Source organism: Sinocyclocheilus anshuiensis, unplaced genomic scaffold (genome assembly GCF_001515605.1).
Source record: "Sinocyclocheilus anshuiensis isolate Anshui unplaced genomic scaffold, SAMN03320099.WGS_v1.1 scaffold1170, whole genome shotgun sequence".
Classification (NCBI taxonomy): Eukaryota; Metazoa; Chordata; class Actinopteri; order Cypriniformes; family Cyprinidae; genus Sinocyclocheilus; species Sinocyclocheilus anshuiensis.
The window spans coordinates 2,882,958-2,906,117 of record NW_015538055.1 but is presented as its reverse complement, the minus strand read 5'-3'; the positions used below and the strand labels follow the sequence as shown (position 1 = coordinate 2,906,117).

The 23,160-nt window shown below is 36.4% G+C and overlaps 1 pseudogene; it reads left to right on the top strand.

Annotated features, from left to right (window-relative positions):
- The first annotated feature begins 2,721 nt into the window (after positions 1–2,721).
- The window catches only part of LOC107683236 (alkylglycerol monooxygenase-like), a 29,538-nt pseudogene continuing 9,099 nt past the window's right edge, over positions 2,722–23,160 (top strand).

Sequence of the window (23,160 nt, the reverse complement as noted above, 5' to 3'; positions counted from 1 at the left end):
TATATTGGCCTTGTATGCCATAGTTTTCTAGCAAATGTGTTTACGAATTTATTGATGTGCTGGAGTTTCCTGTATAACTGTACTATAATTTCGCAACTATTATTGCACATTTTCTTTGATACAAAAAATCAAACTCACAAGTGTGAAAAGTATGGAAGCTTATTTCCACCATGGGATAAAAATATAAAAAGGTAATGGTGAGTTTTTAATCTCAGAGTTCACTTGAAAAAACTCAGAATTGTGAGATAAAATGTCGCAATTACCTTTTTTATTTTTTATTTGTGGCGAGAAAAAAAAACAGAATTGAAAGATGTAAACTTTGTAGATGTAAAGTTTATATCTCGCAATTCTGAGAAAAAAAGTTGCAATTACCTTTTTAATTTTTTATTCCATGGCAGAAACAGGAAAAATGAATAGAAAAATTAATAAATAATATTTTTAAAAATTACATAAAATGTAAGTGTTAAACATTGTAAAAAATTATACATTTATGAGCAAATAAAAATTATAAATGTAAATAAAAATAAAAATTACATTTAAATATTGTTTGTGCATGTTGAAAAAAATGTGAACTTGTGGCCCGAATGAGCAAGCAGAAAAGACATCTTTATTGTTGAGCCCTGTTGCCTGTATCTGATTATTGAAATCTTATATGTTCCCTCTTGCTACTAATTTCAACACCGTTTTCTTAAAACAGATGCATTTTAAGTTATGATGAATGGATAATCTTAAAATGATTATCTTAATTTAATGTGAAGACATCTGCTGCCTCTAGTAGTGAGTAATCTTGAAAGATTTACATTTACATTTAATCATTTAGCAAAAGCTTTTGTAATATATTGTGCTAGGAGTTGGATTTGGGGAGATGAACGACAGACACGCACTCTGCAAGCTGACTTGTTTACTCCAAACTCGCGCTCTAAACAGGCCACACACGTACATACAATGGGGGCGTGGTTTTACGTAAATGTCACTCAGATCATCTATTACAGCTTTTATCCAAAGTGACTTACAAATGAGGAGCACATTAGAAGCAATCAGACCAACAAGAGAGCAACAGTATACCAGTGCTGTGACAAGTCTCAGTTAGTCTAGCACAGTACACATAGCAAGGTTTGTTTATTAAAATTGTTTTTTTTTAATAAATTCGAAAATGTATTTTACTTTGGTAGAAATCACGAATCGCAGTCCGGGGGTACCTTGATCGGACCAAAAGGGCACTTTAGCGTCAGGACAGGGGCACGACAACCGTGCTAAAATCTAATGAGAGAAAAAAAAAAAACACAAGCTGCTGTCCTCTTCTGTTGCTCAACTGCTTATTCTTTAAGTAGTAGATTTAAGTAGTAGTTAGAATTTGTGTCGTCTGACTTGAGTCACTTTGCATCTACTTTAATGCTGTTGCTGAGTGATAGGGACCTCCTTACAGAAGCTGAAATTCTGGGCCTTAATTGCACACAATTTGACTGGACCTTATGCACTGATACACAACCGTTGTGTATTCAGCTGCAAGTCTTATCCATCAAGAACATTTTTTAACCCTCGGCACCTTCATGCCTTAAGTTGAATGTTTCTATAGAGAAATCCAGTGAGGGTCTGCGACTCATCACCATGATTATGAGACAAATATATGCTAAGGCTGAGCAAGGAGCTTACATGAATAAGCTATTAAGGAAGGGGCACGGGAATATGCTAAACTCAGCTTCTCCTCCAGGCAGGGTCACAATTTCTGCCTTAATTCTGAGAGGTGGGTGAGCAAACGGTTCATATTCTATTACAAAATCAGGTCTGAAATATTGTTATGGTCCGTTCTTGCTCTCGCCACAGAGTGAGCCTGCATTCTAATTCGTAATGCAAGCCAGGAGAATCAAGAAACCTTTGCCCACCAGGACCAGTGATTCTGAGGGTCCTGCCAAAAGAATCAACATTGTAGCTTCAACTGCTTTTGACGGAAGAAACCACAAAAAGATATTTTGTTTGAATGTTTTTGCATCACCAAGGAGATTTCCGGAACTTCCTGCACAATGGAATAGAGAGGTCACACACAAAGCCATGCTACTCTCTGTTTCACATCGAAGCCTTTTACTGCCCTTTGACTTCTTAGGTTCTTTCTCCTGGACAGGAAAAGCTACATTGTTTTAAATATAGTCAAAGCCAAAAACAGCAGCAGACACTACAACCTTTTCCAAAATATCTGTTAATTTACAGTTTGCTGCTGCAGCCTTAAAGGGATTCATTTATGATAGGCCTCTGTCTTTCTATATTTATAAAAATACAATTATTTAGAATAAAATTATTTAAAACTATACGAATGTACAAAATAAAAAAGTGATAACAAATAATAAATTCAGTATATCAGTATTTCAGTATTCAGTATACTGTCTGAAAAATTTAGAATTCCATATCCATTAATGTAAATTGTCAGGGAAGAAACCATGCTTTTTAGTATTCAAAAAAGTACTACTGAATCATTTTGTTTATTCTTACGCTGCGTCATTTTAAGTCATGTAGCCTAGTGTTGCGAAATTATGCGAAAAGTGCCAATATATTATTTAATTGTGCCTATTATCGATACATTATCTGTTATCTAAATAATCACTCAGTTCTCTATGTCTTTCTGCAATAAAAATAAAAGCAGGCCTATAGGTCGACTCGGCTATATTATCAATCTTAATAAGTAAAAGTGCTTGTCGTGAGTCATGTGATGACGACGTCTCTCTTCATGGCGGCGTTACTGTGAAGTTGAAAGGTCCGGACTCCTGTAGGTGTTCATAAACGCCCAGCACACATAAACCCGGCAGTGAGAGGAGCCACTGATCTATACCGTAGTTTCATTTTTACCACATTTACAAACGCAATGGCGCGAGTGGAAGTAACCAATGTGACCGTTTCTCGGGGTCCGTATGCTGTTCAGTTTAATGACTCCTAATGAATCCTCATTCGCGACTGTACGAGAGGTGCCGACATATGTCAACCAGGTACGTGTGACATCACTAGCGCGTTCATGGTGGATTTAGGAAAACAGCTGCGAGATGATGTGCGAACTACAGTGTTTAACAACAACAGCACACTCACAGAGAATGTGAACTTTCGCCACAGCTTACACAAGCTGAGCTTGCATGGGGTGTTTACGTCTTTTACGTCTTCTTTTTCTTCCCCAACGAAACTTGTCTTCATTCCTGTTTCTGCAGGCATAGCAACTTTCTTTGTGTTGAAAGAGAGCGAGAACGCATTAGAAATTGTGCAGGAGTGCCATAGAAATGCAGTGTTATACTACAGTATTATGGCATTATATTGTGAAAAGTACCTATCTATCTATCTATCTATCTATCTATCTCAGTGTTGGGGGTAATATATTACAAGTAACGCAAGTTACGTTAACGCAATATTGTAATGCATTACTTTTAAAAGTAACTTTCCCCAACACTGATCTATCTATCTATCTATCTATCTATCTATCTATCTATCTATCTATCATCATCTTTTATTTTTTTTTGCAGAAAGACAGTGAACTCAGTGATTATATGGATAATATATCGATAACACACACACACACACATATTTATTTATTTATTTATACACACACACGTATATAAACTAGCATAGAAAGTTGAGCTTCTGCATTTAGTCACCTGTTGGCACCAGTAGATGTGAATTGATGAACTTCAAGTGTGCAAATTTTACTTGCTCTTAATTTTGTTAATCATGTTTCATATGGTCAGTATATTATTGTAAACAAAACATCTGTAATCGTGATTTCTTCAGGGTTTCTTCAGTATTAGTGCTACTGCACTATCAAACTCTGTCAAATACTCTGACATGATGCCCTTTTTGACTTTAATGGTGTCTCCACCCATGTTTTCTAACAACACTTCTAATACCACAGGTTTAAATGATGCCGTAATTGCATATTGTACCTTTAATTGTGTGGTTTCTTAATTTTCATTAACGTGCAAAAACAGTGAGCACCATGCCTGCAACAAATGGAAAACAAGTCTGCCACCTGTTCAGGTTTTTAAGCCCTACAGCGGGGAGCTCGCTCCTTACATTTTAACAGACCCATATGTGTGTTTTTTGATTTGGCTGCACTCAAATCAGCACATGGTTGTTATTTGAGGTAAAACACTCACATTTTTACAGGCCGCCATAAACACATGAATAGAGAAATTGCAATTAACCACACAGCAGGAATCCTAATTGTTGAAATTCTGTCACAAACACACTTGTTAAATTGCCTCGCTCACCATTCCTGCAGAACTTTATTTGAAGTTTCTGTCTCTTGATGTATGTGGGTGAGACAATAGAAATTCTCTGTGTTTTCTTGTCTTGGTCAATACATGGATTTGTGCTTCAACATTTTAGATATTTTCTTCCATAAGTTTGAATGTGGAGTATAATTGAAACCTGTCGTTCAGACTGTCTACACGTCACTGTTAGACGATAAAGGCGAAGTTGAAAAAATAAAATCTCAATAAAAAGTGTGTATTAGAAATTTGTATAAAGCAAGTTTAGTTGACAGTACATTTCTTAAAAAACTGTTTGACTGTATTTGTATTTTTGTGTAAAGTTACACGAACCGTCCAGAATCTGACCAAGAAAGCTGAAGAAAAAAACCTGAAATACTAACATCTGCTTCACAAATGTCATTTTTTGTTTCTGGTGAGATCTGAGTCCACAATCACAGCTTTATATACAACAATTAAGAGCCCCTCAACAATTTTTGCAAGCTTGAAATATGTTACTGCAGGGCTAATAGCGGTTTTCATTTTGTTTCTTAAAAAAAAACATGCTGAAAAATGTTAAAATAAGTTTCTCAAACCTATGAAATTGAAGTGCACTTATAGTTTACAAACAGCATAGCTCACTGAAGTTAAATATCTAATTAGACTGAATTTCGTTTTCATCAACTTTAGTTTGTAAGTTTTGTAAGTAGGTTTCATAGCACTAGCAGCTAGAGCTTTGTTGCAGTCGGCGGCCAGATGTTTCCAGGTTTGCGTGTGATAGGGGTTCCCAAGTGGTCTATCCTGCCTCAGTTCACTTGTACACACACTCACATACACACACATACACATGTCCCGTTCCACCTGTAGATCTACTCTATACTGTTGTGCCCCAACCCCCCCTCCCCTCCTCCCACTACCACACTCTCAGTTCTGTGTGCATGTGTGTTTGCATGTGAGAAAGTGAGTCTCGGGTTTCACACTGCAAAGAGTGACCCAGAGTACTGCCAGCACCACATCTGTTTTTAATTGGTCTTTTGTGTTTTGCTCCAGGTTTTGATGGATAATCCAAGTTTAAGAAATCCTGAAAAACGTCCTTTACATCCAAGTCCTTAAAGTTAAAACTTGCTGGTAAATTATAAAATTGGTGATTACAGAAGTTTAGAGAGTCCAACTCGAGTGGAACCTTCCAATTCCATATGCTCCAATCCAAAACACACTTTGCATTGAAATGTGCGCATTTGGCAAGACACTTTTATGCAGCTTACATTACATTGAAGCTATACATTAATAGGAATGCACAGTACAGTATATTGGTACCTTATTGGCCATATTCACTTGTAGCATTAACATTTAGAATGATTGATTTGAGTTTTTAATGTTTAGTTTGAGTATTTAGTTAATTTTAGTTATAAATGATATTTGTGAAATGAATTCTAAATAATACATTATGTAAATAAATTAAATAAATAATATATATAAATTAATATAAGTACATTAAATATTGGTAATAAAAAATATTTGTTTTTTATATTTATGAATTATATTTATGAAATGATGTGCATTCAGTGTACATTTTTTTTTCACTGGGAATCGAACCCATGACCTTTGTGTTGCTATCAACATGCTGGACAGTTTGAGCTACAGAAATGCTTTTAATGTATATCGACGATATTAAATTTTAATTTGAGATATTTATTGGTTATCGGCCACAACATGAATTATTGGCTTATTGATATTTAACAGTTCTTGTCCGTATCAATGTGTCCCTATACGTTAATAGTTCAGGCATTCCTGGGAATTGAACCCATGACTTTATAACAGAATGACTCCACGTACTTATGCAAAGGAAGGACTTTATTTGCTGACAGATGCCTAGTGTGTTGAAGTTTTATGCTTAGTTTGACATGCACTAGGGCTGTTACAGAAAGTCATGTGTAGCATTTGCAAAACTTGACTCAATCTTTTATGTTTAGATGCAGCACTTAAAAGGTTCCATCAGTGAATTGTATTAACACGGTATTAAGGTTAGAGTAACTGTTATGTTTGTTTTCATTTACAGCAGGATTGATAATTTTTGTGCTGTAGGCCACACCATATTTCATTGGTTTGATATTATTGGAGATTGTGTTGGGATGGTTAAAGACAGATGGCCCTCGCATCAAGATCAACGACTTCATCACGTCTTTGTCCGCAGGGATGATGTCCCGTCTGCCTCAGTGAGTTGACAACAACTTCCCAAGTGTGAGATTTCCCTCACAGTTCCTTCAAATGTCTGTAGATATGAAACACAAGAAAGTCATAGATTTCAAAACCTGATTTTGTCAATAGTCATATCACAGATAACACTTGACCTTACAAAGAGATTATGCAGTGTTTCGAGAACAGAAAGGAACTGAGAACAAAACCAATGTTATTTAATGTTTTACGATGTAACTTAATTTAGCACTTTTGGTGTCTTTCTCAAGGCTCATGATGAGAAGTTTGGAGCTGTCAGCTTATATTTATGTCTGGAACAACTTCCGTATATTGGAGCTTCCCTGGGTTTCAGCTTGGACGTGGTGGCTTGCGTTTCTTGGTGTGGACATGGGATACTACTGGTTCCATCGATTTGCCCATGGTATGTGAATATCCTGCCAAATGCACTGCTATTATATCTGTCCATCTGCTTTAAAGGAGTTTGCTGAATGTACAAATGGAACATCGTAACATTCCCCTTTTTACAGGGTGTGCTACTTTCTTCTTGTGAATTTTAATATGATTTTTTTTTTTTTTATTTGGTGCTTTAATCTAGCACTAATAGTATTTTTTACACCTTTCAGGACTGGGAGAGGAACTATTCAAATTTTCCAAAAAAAAAAAAAAAAAAAACTCAATCCATATGATAAGTTTTTGTGAAAAACATATCAAAATTTAGGTCATAATTCACTGATATTCTTGCCGTCCCTCGAAATGTCAAAAATGAACTGTTCATACATTAAAATTGCTTTTGGTAATGTTTAAATGTTCTGGAAACATTATTTGTTTCTGAAGTCATATCTGCGGATGTTAGTTTTATGTTATTGCCATAAGGGCTGGTTTGGTTCCATGATAATGTTGTTTTGACCCTTAAGGATCGTATGTCTTGCTACTTTTGAGAGTTCATAACTTGGAAAAGCGAGTAACCGATGACTGTTTTTGATTTACCTCAGACTCTATAGGATTTTCCATATTTCAGTAAACACATTTATATACAGTATAATCTATCGGCTATCCAGATGTGGAAAATGCATTTTAGGTGAAACGCTTTATCTGGCTGCACATTTGAAATATCAATCTGTCAAGAAGTAGGCGATTGCAAAAGACACTTATGTTTGCGTAGCATGAGAGTTCAGGCACAGAGCCGTGAGACATGTGTCCAAACAGAGGATAACATTGTCACAGCTGTAATCTTTGAGCACTGTGGTGTTTTTCTTCTTTCTTCAATAGCAGCCGTCGCAGAACTGCATTGCCAGTAAACATACTTTTTTTTACCATAGACTGTAAATCTGCTTCTCAACACAGTTCTCTGTTTTGAGATGTTGGATCTTGTCCTTGAAAGCAGCTCTCCAGTATGCTGGAGGAGAAGAAAGCATAATCCTAGTTTTGGTTTACCAAAATACAATTTCACAGGCTGTTTTGTTGTCTCAAATGTGCATTGCTCAATAAATTTCCCCATGTCCTCTTCTATTACACGAGTAAACATCCACAGTGTGTCAGAGGCCAGGCCATTGACTTCAGTTTCTTCTGAGTGAAAAAGGTAAAAACAGGCAAATGCCCTTTGCTTTTGAAGTATGCTTACCATATGCTACACCAGTTCCATCCATTTGAGATTTAATGCTGATACGATGGCAGGACGTTTTTCAATTTACATCTCTCCAGACTTCACTTGGACCCCTAAATAAAGTGATGAGGTGCTTTTGGCTGTCATGTTATGTTTTCCATTGTCTCGGGTTCCTGCTCCGAGTCGGAAATGTCATTTTTGTCAGAGGTCTCCTGTGCCCAATTGGTTCTTTTTGAAGTCAGAGGAAATTATTTGTCTAGTTTTCTGTTCCATCGCTGTCCAAGATGACTTCTTTTGGATATCGTATGGTTATAATTCATAAAAGACCCAGACATAATGGCTTTTCTTTTTTTAAAGTTACAGTAGTTTAGCTGCTATACCTTTACAACCAGAGAATATTGCTGAGAAAAGAATCTGAAATGTGACTGAAGTATCAATGGGAATCGTAAGAATCCATAATCCATAATAATAATCCTTTCTCCAGTGAAAATGTCCATCTCCTGTTGTCCTCTCAAATCAATCTCGACCAACATTTTTTTAATATTGTTTAATATTGTTTTGGACTTGTATTGGACTTGCTTTTAAACTCTGTGTGATCTGTGCATATTTCACTCCTGATTCAGACTAGATTACTTTTTCATTGGAGAAAGGAATATTATGGCAATGGTTTAAGTTAAAAATGTCTTATTGATGGATTTGTTTATTACAAACACACATGTTGTGAGTTACTTGCAATTGCTTGTGGATTAATGATTTTGTAAGGTGTTTGGACTGTCACTCTGACAGCACCCATTCACTGTAGAGGATCCATTGGTGAGCAAGTGATTTAAATCTAAATTTCTCAAATTCTGCTCAGATGAAGAAATAAACTCCTCTACATCTTAGATGACCTAAGGGTGAGGACATTACAATTTTTGGGTGAACTATTAATAATATTTAATAATTAGTAGTATTTTAAGAAAGTGTTATGTTAATTTATCACATTAAAATGCAATAAAAATATATAGAAACCTTTTTAAAACAATTGTTTTTTTCAAATATGTTATGATTATTTGATGACCAAAAACCAGCACCAGCTCTTTGACTACAACACATGTCCACCTTTGTTATTTCAGATTTCTCTTCTGACCACTGATTTGAGTGGTAAACAGCTGGTGGTCTAATGTTTTCGCTAATGATCCTTGAATAGTTTTCATATTCAGTTCTGGTTCAGTTGGCGCACAGAAGCTTTTATCTAAAGCTCTATTCTTTTGGGACTTGTAAGCTATACATCTGTATTCTAGCATGAGAAAACCATTTTAAGGGAATAACAGCAGAAATATGACCACTATAAAACTATACTGACCCTAATTAGTGCCATTGTAAAATCTGAAAAATGTTTATCATTTTTATTAATTTTATTTTCACCCACACAAGTTAAGATGTGAAAAGAAAATCCCTTTTTTGATAATATAGGCATGTAGGGATCTGTGAAAATGCCTGTTATATCTGTAATATAAAATCTGTAGCATTTAAAATTTGTATAGTGTTTTTTTGTTACAGAATTTATCAGAGCTGTCTTGAATGACATTTAAAACTAAATTCAAGCTTAAATGTAAGACCAATTTGTAAAGTAGGTGTTTTTCCTTGTCTGAAGTAGCCACTTAATATTGTTAGAAATTCATATCCTCATAAATCAAAGGCTGCGTTTGGTTTTGGTGGCTTTTGATGTTGTCCAGACATCTGCTTCTGCGTGAGCTATTTGCATGCGTCCATTCTGCTCTCTTCTGTCATTCTCTGTCGCATTTTTTCCACATGTTGCCTTATTTTCCAGTTGCCTGCAAACCTTTATTGCGACTCTTGGTGGTGTTTGGCCTTTCCATGTCTTCCACTATAGTGATGCCACACTCCACTGAAGCGGGGGTTGGCTTTCCGACCGCACGGTCTGTTTTGGCAACATGGGCCAGACGAGGTTTATGGTTTAGCCCGGACTAGGTTAATGGTCTTCTGGATTTTGTTTTGCATCAAGATTTTTTGTAGAGAAGTGAAGTGTATTAAAATAGCTGCAGTCTCCAATGCGCAATAAGGAATATGGTTGACTGTCTACAAGATGTGCTTTTGCATTAAATCAAACAGAAATTTGTTGCCATTTTGATTGTATAGTTGACATTTCAGTGTTCTTGAAATAAAAAATAATGTAGAGAGGTTGAATGCGGCTGGCTCGCTGACAGCAGTGTTAGCTCAGTTTGCAATGCCGCTCTCATGGAGGCAGACCAACGGTGATTCTGGTCCCCATATGCTACTATTTCCAAAGAGCTCTACCAAAACCTCAGCTCAACCCTCCGTTCAGGAACTCTGAAGAAACCCAATGGGCTTTTGACAGGAAGACCACAGTGGCTGCTGTTGCATTAGGGCTTCATCAAGTTAGTCTTTCATTTCTCAGTCTCATGAGTCATGAGCAATGAAAGATGTATGGTGGGCTACAGAAGTCTGAGACCACATTGAAAATCTGGGTTTGAGGATCTACTGTAATTTAAACCTGGAAATAAAGTTTGGGGTTTTTGAAAAGTCTAAAACAAAGAAATGTTATGTAGAACTAACAGAATTAATAAGAAATACTTCTGCACTTGCTCACCAATGAATCCAGCAGTTTTCACTTCACAAGACGTTATTATTGTGATGTTTTTATCAGCTGTTTGGACTCTCATTCTGATGGCACCCATTCACTGCAGAGGATCCTTTGGTGAGCAAGTAATGTAATGCTAAATTTCTCCAAATCTGTTCCAATGAAGAAATAAACTCATCTAGATCTTAGATTGCCTGAGGGTTCATTTTTGGGCGAACTATTCCTTTAAATTGTCATGTTTCTAAAACAGATTGTAATGCAACAATGTATTAAATTAGATGTAAACAGATTTTTTCTTTTTACTAGTGCCCCCCTATTTTTCAGATTAAAAGTTTTTTTTCCCTGTTTTTTTTCAGTAAATCTTACATTGCATTCCCAAAAGTTTCAGAAGATTGATTTTCCGACAGTAATGCTCTCAGATTGGAGTGCTTTTGAATGCAGACTCGCTTAAATAACCTTAGTTTTAGTGATTAATTTGGCCTTAGGTTGCATTCTGTTCCTCGTAGATGTGTAGCATTACGTCTTTAGATTAATTACAAGTCCTGCAGGTCTTTGGATCAGGAGACCCACTTGTAAGCCCAAATTTTGTAAAGCAACATGCATTTCAAGTCCTTAATTCCCTCTCCTTTTCATTCACTAGAGTCACATAAAGACATTTGAATAATGATACTTTGGGAAACGTTTGGTCCGTCCAAGGAGGATATTGTCCGGGTTTCTAAGACACGTTTTAATCTGGTGTGCAGTCTAGCAGAAGGGTCATATTCTGTCGTTCTTTCTACTGTAGTTTGAGGTTTGGTTGAGGTTAGATGTTATAAGTTTAGATGGGGCAGGGAGGGTCATACAGTCGGAGAGAAACTATAAACAAGTTATGGAAGGCAGTACGTAATGTTACATTCTTTATCACCTCACCCCGTTCAGTGTTTTACAGTGGGAAAGGTGTTTATGGCACTTGAGCCACTGGGATTTTCAAAAACTAAACTTTGATCATGTTAGAAATGCCATTTTGTGGCTGTCATCATTGGTTATGCTTGGGGCAAAATTAGTAAATATTACATCTGATGTAACCTTGTAAAGTTGCACAGAGGAAAGTTGTACAGTACAGAGGTTTGACGTTATTTGCACATTTTTCATTTGTAACTGGAATCAGAAAAGTCATAAAAAGAAAAAAGGCAGCTTTCTCCAGTAGCAAAAGGTTGCAGTAGCACATCTGTTTACATATGCAACCTCTCAATATCAGGTTCAGGATACAGTAGTGGCACACGTTTAGCGTTTACGCAGACAGCGGCAGTTGTCAAGACAAACACATCTAGTCAATGCCGCTGTGGGCTGTCCCAAAGGAGGCCGGGACTGGATGTTATTGTTTTCAAAAGGAATCCTCTTGGTGGAAGGCAGCGGGGTTTAACCCCAGGCCACGGGGGCTTCATAAATCTTCTCCTGCCTCTGTAAGACCCCGGCCGTGCAGGTTGGAGGGTGTACAAAAGAATCAAACCGGTCAGGATGTAGAGCCAGGACTCAAACGAGCGCCCCCGGGACCCTGCAATAATATCAACAATGTCCAGCAAATCAGCCACTTGTGATTGTAGGCGAGTGTGTGTGTATGTGATTTTTGGACGAGGCCAGACCAAGTCAGTCTGAGGGATGTGTCTTGCTGTGTCAAAAATTTTGTCTGTCAGGATTGGAGTCTACCTTCACCATATGCCATGTGTGAAGTAGGGCTGGGTAAAAATATTTTTCTGAATAATCACAATCATCATTTGAACTGGATTTTCATATCTATTCTTAAAATACCAAGATCGATAATTTACTCTATGCCAGTGTTTCCTGCACTGAATTGCAGTGGCAAACCCCACTGCTGAATTTACAACCACATGACAGAAGTTGCCATTTTATCTGTGTTTGCAGTGCGAATTGAATGTTATAAGATAAAAATATATGGCAAAAAATATATAAATTCCATTGCGGTTTTCCTCAGAGGCTGAAAGCAATAACATACTGCACAACCAGTGTAGTCTGATTAAATAACAAATGACTCCTTTAAACCAATTCTTTTTAGTGAATCAAAAACATACAGCACATCAAGTGTAATGTGATTCACTAACAGTTCTTATGAGCCGGCCCTTTTAATTAATCATTCAAAAAGAACAAAAAGAAAAGTTACCATTTGAATTAGTCTAATGGATCTTAAACTCATTGAATCTGTCCGAGTGGTTACTCAACATAAACAAGTAATGATTACCTTTAGTAATAAAATATGTTAAGGAAATAAACTTGTTACTTCGTTTGAATAATTAACTACTTAGCGACTTAACTGCTTCGCTTTTTTTCGTATGCAATATCTGATGCAGCTGTTGTCTTTATGAGTTAGTCATTGGCGCATTCTTTTAACCGATTTGTTCAAAAACACTGATTTGGTTAATAAAACTTAAGTTGCACAGTATTAATCTATTGTTTATTAACAATTAACAAACGCACAGTTTTTTTCTGAATATCTGCTTAGATTATTCATGTGCACTGTCATTTGAAAAGTACCACTCTTTTTACAAATGTCTCCAGCAGCAGTTTTGACTGAGCGAAGACATTGGGAAGTATTGTGGTGACAGACATGGGTTTGGTTGCTTCGGCTGACTGTTTGTGTTGGCCTCTTTTATTCGCCAACAGCTTGTCCTCTCTGCCCAGACGTTCACAGTTCATTGATAACCTGAGTGACATGGCATGCAGTCTCTCGCCACGCTGAGGCTCAGCGAGGCCCATGGCATCATGTGGGAGCGAGTCTGAGGGTGGCACTAGAGTTGAGGGGATATTTGCATGTTAGATGAAAAGGGAAAACTCATTATTTAGTGCATGTGATGAAAACAGCTTGCCTGCCAAGTGTTCTTGGTCCCTTATAGTTTTTATAATTAGGTTTTTCGAATGTGCAAATGTTTAACACATTAAAAATGCATTAACATATTTGCAAGTAGAGAGTTTTTATGAATTTATTGTTTCTTTCAAAATGTTTTTACAGCACTCTTTAAACTGTGCGCTGTAATGCACAATGGTATAATCAATGTATTTTGTTGTTGGTTTAACCCTTCACCTTGTGTGAGGCTTGTGTAAAGGCCTCTCTACAGTGGCTTAAGGTAACTGTAAAAAAAAAAAATCCGTAAAATTTACGGTAAAAAACCGGCAGCTGTGGTTGCCGGAATTTTTACGTAAAAAATAAGGTAGCAACATTTTAGGTTTTACTATTTTAACTTAAATTTACAGTTAAATACCGTAATTTCATTAACTGATATAATGTTAATATACCAACCTATTGAAGTACTGAAATCTGTTTTGTACCTTTGTAATACACTGATAACCACCAAATGCAGGTGGTAATGAGAAAGTCACATGATTAACCAAAGCCCATCACATGCAGCTTTTAAATAATAAATAATAATAATATATATAGAAGGTGCACAGTGTCATTCACACAAACACTAAACACCATCATGGTAACACACATAAAACTGAAATAATGCAATAAACATTCATTTAACAACATTAGGTGTAACACACACCCCTAATATACAAAACTGATAAGAAATAACTAAGAAGAAACATAGTTATTTCAACAAAAAAAACCATCACATTTGAAATGTAACGCAGGGAATTCTGGGAATGTCAATTTACGGTTATTAACTGTAAATTATACGGCCTTTTTTCACTTCCAAAAACGGTGTACTACCGTAAAATTACATGTAATGTCCAATACAGTTTTTCACAGTATATAGTAGGGGAATTTACCGTTAACCATTTAACAGGTTTTTACTTTAGCATTTTTACAGTCTTTTACCATTAAATTCACTGTCATTTTTTACAGCGTACGTGAGTTTGTGCATTTCTGTTCCTGTACTTTGCGTTCATACCAGAGTTTATAGATAAGAGCGATTTAAGTACAATAGACACTTTGATTTACTTAGATTCCATGAATTTCGTCCATTCATTCTGAGAATGTCATGACATGGATATCAATTTAGATAGAGAAAAAAACAATTTGAAGTCCTAAAATTGTGGCATGAGCAAGCACGGTGGACATTTTCAAGAAAAGAAAAATCTCAAAATGTATGGAAATATTAGAAATGCTTAAAAACAAAAATAATTAAATTAATTTAGTCCATATATATTAGCTTTGAGGTCACCTACTGTATATACTAATTCCATTTAGCAGTTTTTAAACTTTTTGCATATTATTAAACATTTTGATGACTTATTCAGCGCTACCAAGATTTTTGTCCAATCAATAATAATAATCTGTGTAGTAATAATAATAATATTTTTTATTTTATAATTCATAATACTTTTATTATTATTATGATTATTATGATTATTATTTATCTCACCCTAACTAACTAGCCAATTATATTTGTGGCTGTGAATTAACTACAGTTGTTGTATGTTATCTCTCCTTGAGTGTTGAGACCAAAATAATGCGTTTCTATATCCATTTATAGTACACACTGCTTTCTGTGCAACCATGCTGTTTATCCCTGTATTCTTGAGAAAAGAGCACAATCTCTGTGTCTGAGCAGACCATGATCTTCAGGCATGATGAGAAAGTCTTTTCTGTGGCATAGGTTCTCATCATTAAAGCTCTTCCCCTCTGAATACTGCCTGCCAAACTATGTGGCTTCCAGCCGAGGCCGGCGCACGAGGACATGGATTGCAATGAGGCCTAGCTGAACATACTTCCTACCAGTGACACCCCACATCAATCTTACACTGCTCTGCCCTAGGAGGTGAAAGCATGGGCTCACACACTCTCAAGCAATGACTGGAGCTCTGCGGGTGTGTTTGGCGAGAAACCTCTCATTTCATCTCTTGATTTCAAGCAGAAAGCACTAAAGAGTGTCATTTATAACAAAGTAGTATTAGCTCATGCAATACTTCATTTAAAGTTTGGAATTTAAAGCTGAATTGTGTATATTTTTAATGTAAAGTACTTCTATAATAGCTTGAAATGCAAAGACAACCAGTGGCGTTATTTTGGGGCGGGACTATCTGTTTGTTCAACCAATAGCAAGGGTGAATGTTTAGGGAAACTAAATTTTCATGTCACTTTGTTTGCAATTCTGTTTGGTGATGCAAGTAAAATTAAACTTTTTTTGTAACTTTATTATTATTTTATTATTATTTATTTATAATTGCATTGCATCTAAAATGCATTGAAAATTCATAGTGTGTGAATAAAAACAAAGCATCCATTCCTGGTTCTGTTATCTGGATTAAGTGGACAGTTTGATGTTGTTTTCTCAATGGAGAGCTTCGACTGCTCACTTTGCTGGCCTGGTTATTCTAACATTTCAGCGGAGCCCCACTGGCAGAGAGGAAGATTTCGTTCTTACGCTCTCACCACGGTGTGTTTTGTTAGCTGGATCGCAGCATTTCATTGGGAACTTCACCAGCTCTTAGATTTGATGGACCTCACACTTACACAAGGCCTTCGACTATCTCAGAGAAAAATCCTAAAAAGATTTGACAGTGTTTGCAACCTCATTAGAGGTGCTTGCTTAGGCAATCCCGTAGACTTCTATTGAAGGAGGAACCCGAGCCGTATCAAGGGACCAGAATATTATTGAGACTTAGGGGTGGGCTTTTTTTTTTTTTTTTACTATTTTTAACACAGTGTATTTTCTTGAGAAAATTTTAATATGTTCCAAATGCTAGAATCCACAGAAACTTCATGTACATTTATTTTTATTCATTATTTTATTTTATTTTTGTATTATTTGTTTAGAAGAATTTTTCTTTCTCCTTGTGCATATTCAGAAGGATGCAGACAAATCTTACTGCCCAAAAAAGATATTGGTGGTCCGAAAATGGTCCCTTTCCTTTTTTTTTTTTTTTTAAGATGGATTTAAGCTTTTTTTTTTGTGGACCAGTAATTTACAGAACAGTTACTGTCTCAATAGTCCAGTAATGGCAAGAGATTTAATATAGCACCAGATCCAGCACAGGTCAAATGTAGAGCATTTGCCAACAAAAAATGTCTACAGTCAAAACATAGAAATTAGTCTCTTTCATTGCTGCTTATCATTGATTCACATTCTCCACATTGTTTTGACAATGTCATTCAGCTGTATCTTTCTCTCTTTTTGTTGTTTCAGAGTTAAACTTCCTGTGGGCTGCCCATCAGGTTCACCACAGTTCTGAATACTACAATCTGTCGACAGCACTACGCCAGTCTGTCACCCAGCAGTTTTCCTCATGGGTACAAAGCACCTGCATCTCACTAATTAATCTGTGATAATTTTGGCACGATACACGTTAGATCATGTAACAGTTATTAGTTAATGAGCTCTAACCGTGTAGCTAATAGCTAATGGCCTATTATGAAGTGATAATATTTTATGTGTTTTATCAGGTGTTTTACCTTCCTTTGGCACTGATGGTGCCTCCGTCAGTATTTGCAGTGCACATACAGTTTAACCTGCTGTATCAGTTCTGGATTCATACTGAGGTACTTTGAGATTTGTCTTTACTAATTGTTTAGCATATTTTATTTCTGTTTTAAATCTTTTAGTGGCACATTATAAGTCATTTGTTTCACTATTCTTGCTCTTGACCATTTCATGGCATGTTAGACTTTAGTTTAGCCATTTTCAAAACTCTTTGTAGTTTTGCCCATTCTGTGGTTCTGAATACTACACTCAATCATACATAATGAGATTTTATGAAATATTCCAAACAGAAGCTTTACATTTGCCATTTAAATGGCCTTCAGTATCGGCTTTACATTCGGGGATCATTTGGGAAATGGATTTGGAATCACTTCCATCTTGTAGAGCTCTATTAGGGAAAACAGTCTTCACATCTCCAATTTTCTGAAGGGTATAATTTATGCTCCCTTTATAGGCTTTTTTTGATGTCATGTAATTTATTGGCGCCAAATTCCCAGTCCTCATCCAACATTAGAACGTGAGTTAAGTTGTGAAGGAGCTCCTTTCTTTTAAGATAAAATTCAGCTGTTGCCAGATCTCTCATTACATGGAAATAATGGCCTACTGAAATATGGTGCTCACTTACGCTGAGCTGTTCCCATTTTGCAGACATCAGAAATCAAGCACTCAAGCAAAAACCTGATGGTCGGCTCTAACACCTGCGATATATGCCTCATCAAGCTCAAATTGATGTTTATATCCTGGTAAAATGTGGTGGTATCCTGGTGTGTGTGTGTGCATTTAACTCGCCATAAAGCTTGTGCAGTGACATGCACGCATATTTATGAGTGTGTGTTATCAGGCGTATTGGCTTCTATATGCATCTTCTAATCCAATGTAATGTTTGTTTTACTTCCAATCTATAAATATTGTTCTTTCCATCTGGAAATTTGGCCACCTTTCTCTTTCCGTAGTTAGCGGAGTTTCGACCGAGCTCATCAGATAAGAAAACACTATGTATTAATGATGTCTCCAAGTACATTTGTGAACATCTGAACCAGTCAAGGTTCCACAATCCCTGAAGAGCACATTTCTTCAGCGTTTTAAGCCAAGATAAAGACAAGGCACTCAATAGGGAAAATTAATCACATGCTGTATGTAAGACTAATATTAAGAATCAGTCTGCCTGTCCATATGAAAAATGTCAAAGGAGGACAATGGGCTAACCCATGATCATTTGTCTTTTGGTGTTTTGTCTGTGGTTTACATACTGTATATAGGAACGACCTGTTGCTGTTGCCCTTTAATGCATGAAAGGAAAGTTATTAGTGAGGTTAAAGAGAAAGTTCACCCAAAAATGAAAGTTCTGTCACCATTTACTTACCCTAAAGTCATTCTAAACCTGTATGACTTTTTCTTTTGTAGAACAAAAGAAGGAATGTTGAATATTGTGCTTGTCATTTTTGTCCATGCAAACTTTCAAACTTAAAAATGACATGAAAGCACCGTAAAAGTGGCTTGTGTGAGAAACAGATCCAAATTTAAGTTATTATTCATTGATAATCTTTTCCCTTCAGTAAGCTGTTAACCATTGCGAATGGATCATTGAATATGTGATTTGAACTTGGGCAACAGATCAGTAGGATTTGTGAATGAATCAGTCAGATGGGTTTTGTGAACTGGATCAACTGATTCAGTTCAACTGATGTCAAGATTGTCCGTGAATAACGTCAAATCTCAGTGTGTTCCTCACACAAAGCTATCATATGACTTCAGAAGACTTGGAATATAGCACATAAGTCACATGAACTACTTTTATTATATTTTATGGTGCTTAGAATAGTTGACCTTTTGAAACTGTTTCTGTCACTAGCTGGTCAAAAATCTTGGACCTCTGGAGTGGATCCTAAATACTCCCAGCCACCATAGAGTTCATCATGGTAAGCTTTATTACCTTTGACAGTAGAGTTGTATTGCACTGTTCCCATAGTGCATTGGTGTTGCTCAGTTTATCACTGTGGGTCAAAAGCTAGGCCTGTATTGTCTTATCATGTGACTTAAGTAACACTGTTAATACTGGTTATACCCCTCATCTAAGGAAACCCATTCTACACCTGTTAACAGAGATTCCATAATGACTAGTGATTATGTGTGTAGTGAATCAGTAACATTTGACCATGCATTCGCATGGCGAAATCCATATTGCATTGATAAGAATTATGCGGGAATTCTGATCATATGGGACAGGATGTTTGGTAAGTTCTGTGTGTATCTGCTTTTGAAAAAATGTCAACCAATAGTTGTTGTCTGAAAATGAATGAAAATGAGCCCTAGCAGCACATGCATTCATTAAACTCTCTCTCCCCATTATTTCATGGCACGTTTCTACTGTCTGGAGTAATAAAAATGGCACAAAGCACAAATGAGTAGTGTAATTTATAACCTGAAAAACACTAAACCTGTTACTTCACAAAACAAATTATCTTGTGAATTGTGATTTATAAACGCACATGCAAGCCAGATACACTTTGAAAATGAGATGTTCTCTGCGTCGTCCCATCACAGGTACGTTCACTCCTGAGAGTGATAAAGTTGTCTATGGGCTCACGCACCCAATCAGCACATTTAAAATCTGGACTGTCGAGGTTAGTCAGGATTTTGAATTAAAATTCTAATATTCTGTGATTATATTTATTTTTAATTTAATTATTAATTAATTTATTTAAATTTTTACAAATATATTGAAATATTAATACAAATATTACAGCAAAAATGTATTATTTAATTTATTATTTGTAGTAAAATGCTGATTTATTTTGTAAAAAAGTATTGTTTTTGCGTTAATCTTTGCATAATGTCTGTTTTATAGTTAGCTTTTTTATTATGGTATTATTTTAACATACATCGGCTCAGTGATCACAGTTTGTAAGCAAAGTTTACATCATTCATAAACAAAATGTTTAGATTAATTTGCCCCCACATTCTATCAAGACCTTTGACTAGTGAAAATTTCAACACAGCAGATGAATTGGGTTTCACATAATGGGCTCTAGTGTATCAGACCGGCATAATTTTAGAGATGTAAATATCTGAGCAGAGTCAATGGGAGCCGGGCTTCTCCTCACATTACCGTGCTAGTGGAAAAGCCATGCTGTAACCATAACATTATTACTTCACTTTAAACATACGGCTCAGGAGAGGTGAAAGAGTCCTGCAAAACCAAATGGAGGTTGTATTTGATTATTTTTTCGGTGCTCTCCTGTGGCGGTCCGGAGTAAGAGTGATCTGATGTGTGTGACAAAAAGCATTTAGACACGAGGACTAGACGATAATGAATAAAATGAATAAGAATAATGTTTATCTTACGGTGAAATGCAAACTGATTAAAAAAATGCAGGGAGATGAAGAATCTGTAAAATGAATAAAATACAAATCTAAAGGGTAGTATTTCCTTGTCATAATTGAGTGAAAGATTTTTAGGTAATGCAGCATTAAAGAGGGTTGCTTAATATTAAGGCTGCATGTGCCATGTATGGTTTATACCCTCATTTTTCTTTTCTTTCCTCTCTAAAGTTCCTTTATTACCCGTACCTATGGCAGAGGTTCTGGGAAGCTGAAGGAATTTCAAATAAGCTGTCCGTCATATTTAAAGGGCCAGGCTGGACTCCAGGAAAACCAAGACTGGGAGACATTGCTGATATACCCCAGGTGGGTAGTTTTTTTTGTTTTGTTTGTTTGCTCCACTATATCAAGATGTTTCTTATTCTGATAAAACAGTAGACTGCATGCTATTCTGAAATGAACTGAGGATGTATTTAAAATTCTTATTACATTTCTACGTTTCTAGGATATTGTCACAAAGCAAGGCCAGACACAACAGGTAAGTGCAAATCAGGATGGTTTATTGACTGGGTAAGGGGATGACTGGAATAGGTGTGTAAAGGCAGGTGAGTGTCAACACAGTGAATGGTTCCAGGGTGCTTATCTGAGTTCTGATGGTGAGGATCGGATGCCGGTTACGTTGGAGATCGTGGAACAGTTTCCAAGGAGTCGTTGGAGGATCGCGGGAGGAACAGCATTATCCTGGATGGTGACTGAAGTGACTGTGATGAATCCCTGACAGATATAGAGTTAGAATGGAATGAAATGAAAAACCATTCAAAAGTTCGGGTTCAGTTTAAAAAAATAAATAACTTAATACTTCTATTCAGCAATTATGCATGAAATTGAAAAACAGTGAAGAAAAATATTTAAAGATGTAAAGACTTGTTTACATTTTAAATAAATAATTATTTTGAACTTTCTATTCCTCAAAGAATTCTGGAAAAAAAAACAGTTTCCACAAACATATTAAGCAGTATAACCGTTTTCAACATTGATAGTCATAAGAAATATTTCTTGTGCACTAAGTCAGCGTATTAGAATGATTTCTGAAGGATCATGTGATACTGAAGACTAGAGTAATGGCTGCTAAAAATTCAGCTTTGCATCACAGGAATAAACTTTAAAACAGTTATTTTGTATTTTAATATTAAATGTATTAATGTTTTATAATATTAATGTTTTACTGCATTTTTGGTCAAATAAATGCAACCTTGGTGAGCATAAGAGACTTCTTTCAAAAACATCAAAACCTTTTCAACAGTGGTGTATATTATTTTTAATAAAATAACTTTCAGTTTATGGATGATTGTGGAAAAACACTTTTTCCAAAATGCTCTAATTTGCCTTTCAATATGCGTCTAAACAATATTTTATGGGCAGGACTATTTGTTTGTCACCTTATAGAAAATGGAGTTAGTACTAGTTAGTAAACTGGTTGGAAATTATTTTTGCAGATCCATTTATGCTAGTGGTGCAGAAATGTTCATGTTCACCTTAAATTGGAAACTCTTGTTCCTCACCTTACTTGTCATTTACTACCTGCTGTTTGTGTAACAGGAAAAAAGGTCTCTCAAATGAGTTCTCACATAAAAACACTCACGTTTCAGACAGGCTTTACAAGTGTGCGCCGTTGCCAAATGAATCTTAACCGCCTTTGTGGGCCGAAGCACAATAAGCTCATTTTCACTCGTCTTTAAAAAGCGGGCCCGATCAAACAGCAGGCCTGCGACAAGGTTTTGAAGTCTTCTCATCAGGAGAGCGGCGGTTTGCTTTGAAACACGTCTGACTGTGCCACATACTAACAGACGCAGTTTCACAATCTGAAAACCCCGTCTCTCCCTCTTTTTCTGTCACTCTCACCATGTTACAATTAAAGCCACCTCAAAGTGGGTCCTGGTGATCCTAAACATGTGGAGAGAGCAGGAATTTGACAGAAATATCTTGAAAGGCCTTCGGTGATGCAGACCGGGGTGTGCCTGTTGTTTCTTCTGTGGAGTAGAGGAGAGTAGGAGCGAGGGAGGCCGGCTCGGATGTGTTGATTTCTGAGGGAAAACAGAAACCTTGCACCGCACCGCGGCGGTGCAGCCACCAGGGTTCTGGTGTGAGGGAAAACCCACACGTGTCTGTGTCTGCAGCTGAGACAGCCTCAGGAATTCTTAGGAAATCAACAGTGATCAAGTTCTCAATGATTCATGTCCAAAAACACTGATGTATGAAGCAGAGTTATTTTAGGTCGGGATCCAAACAGTGATGCAACTTTCTTATGTACTGTGATTTAATGGGGAAGTATTGGATCGTCCAAAGAGTAAGTCCTAAAATATTTAATTGGAATATATATATGTTAGGTTTGGCCACTTCCTGTAGGAAAAAAAAGGTTTATTCTACCATTTAATGTGGTCAGTCTGCTTTTCAAACATGGTAGCTGGTTAATTCAGTGTGGTCTTCTAAGCTCTACCCAAGTTGACTTTGGGCCTATCAACCTTTGACTAACTAATCGCACTAATTAACCAAATTGCAACAGCTAGAAACATCTATCATCTAAAAAGAATCTTCCTGTTTAAATATAAATGTATACTACTGCTTAAGGTGGTCAAGCTGTTTTGTAGTCTACTCGCTGTAACCAAGTTGTCCTTAGGCCTACTGTACCAGCTCTGATCAACAGGCTAAACCATCTTGACAAGTTAATGGCGCTAATTAACCAACTAGAAACCATGTAAAACTATCTACCACCTAAAAAGCTACCTCCTGCTG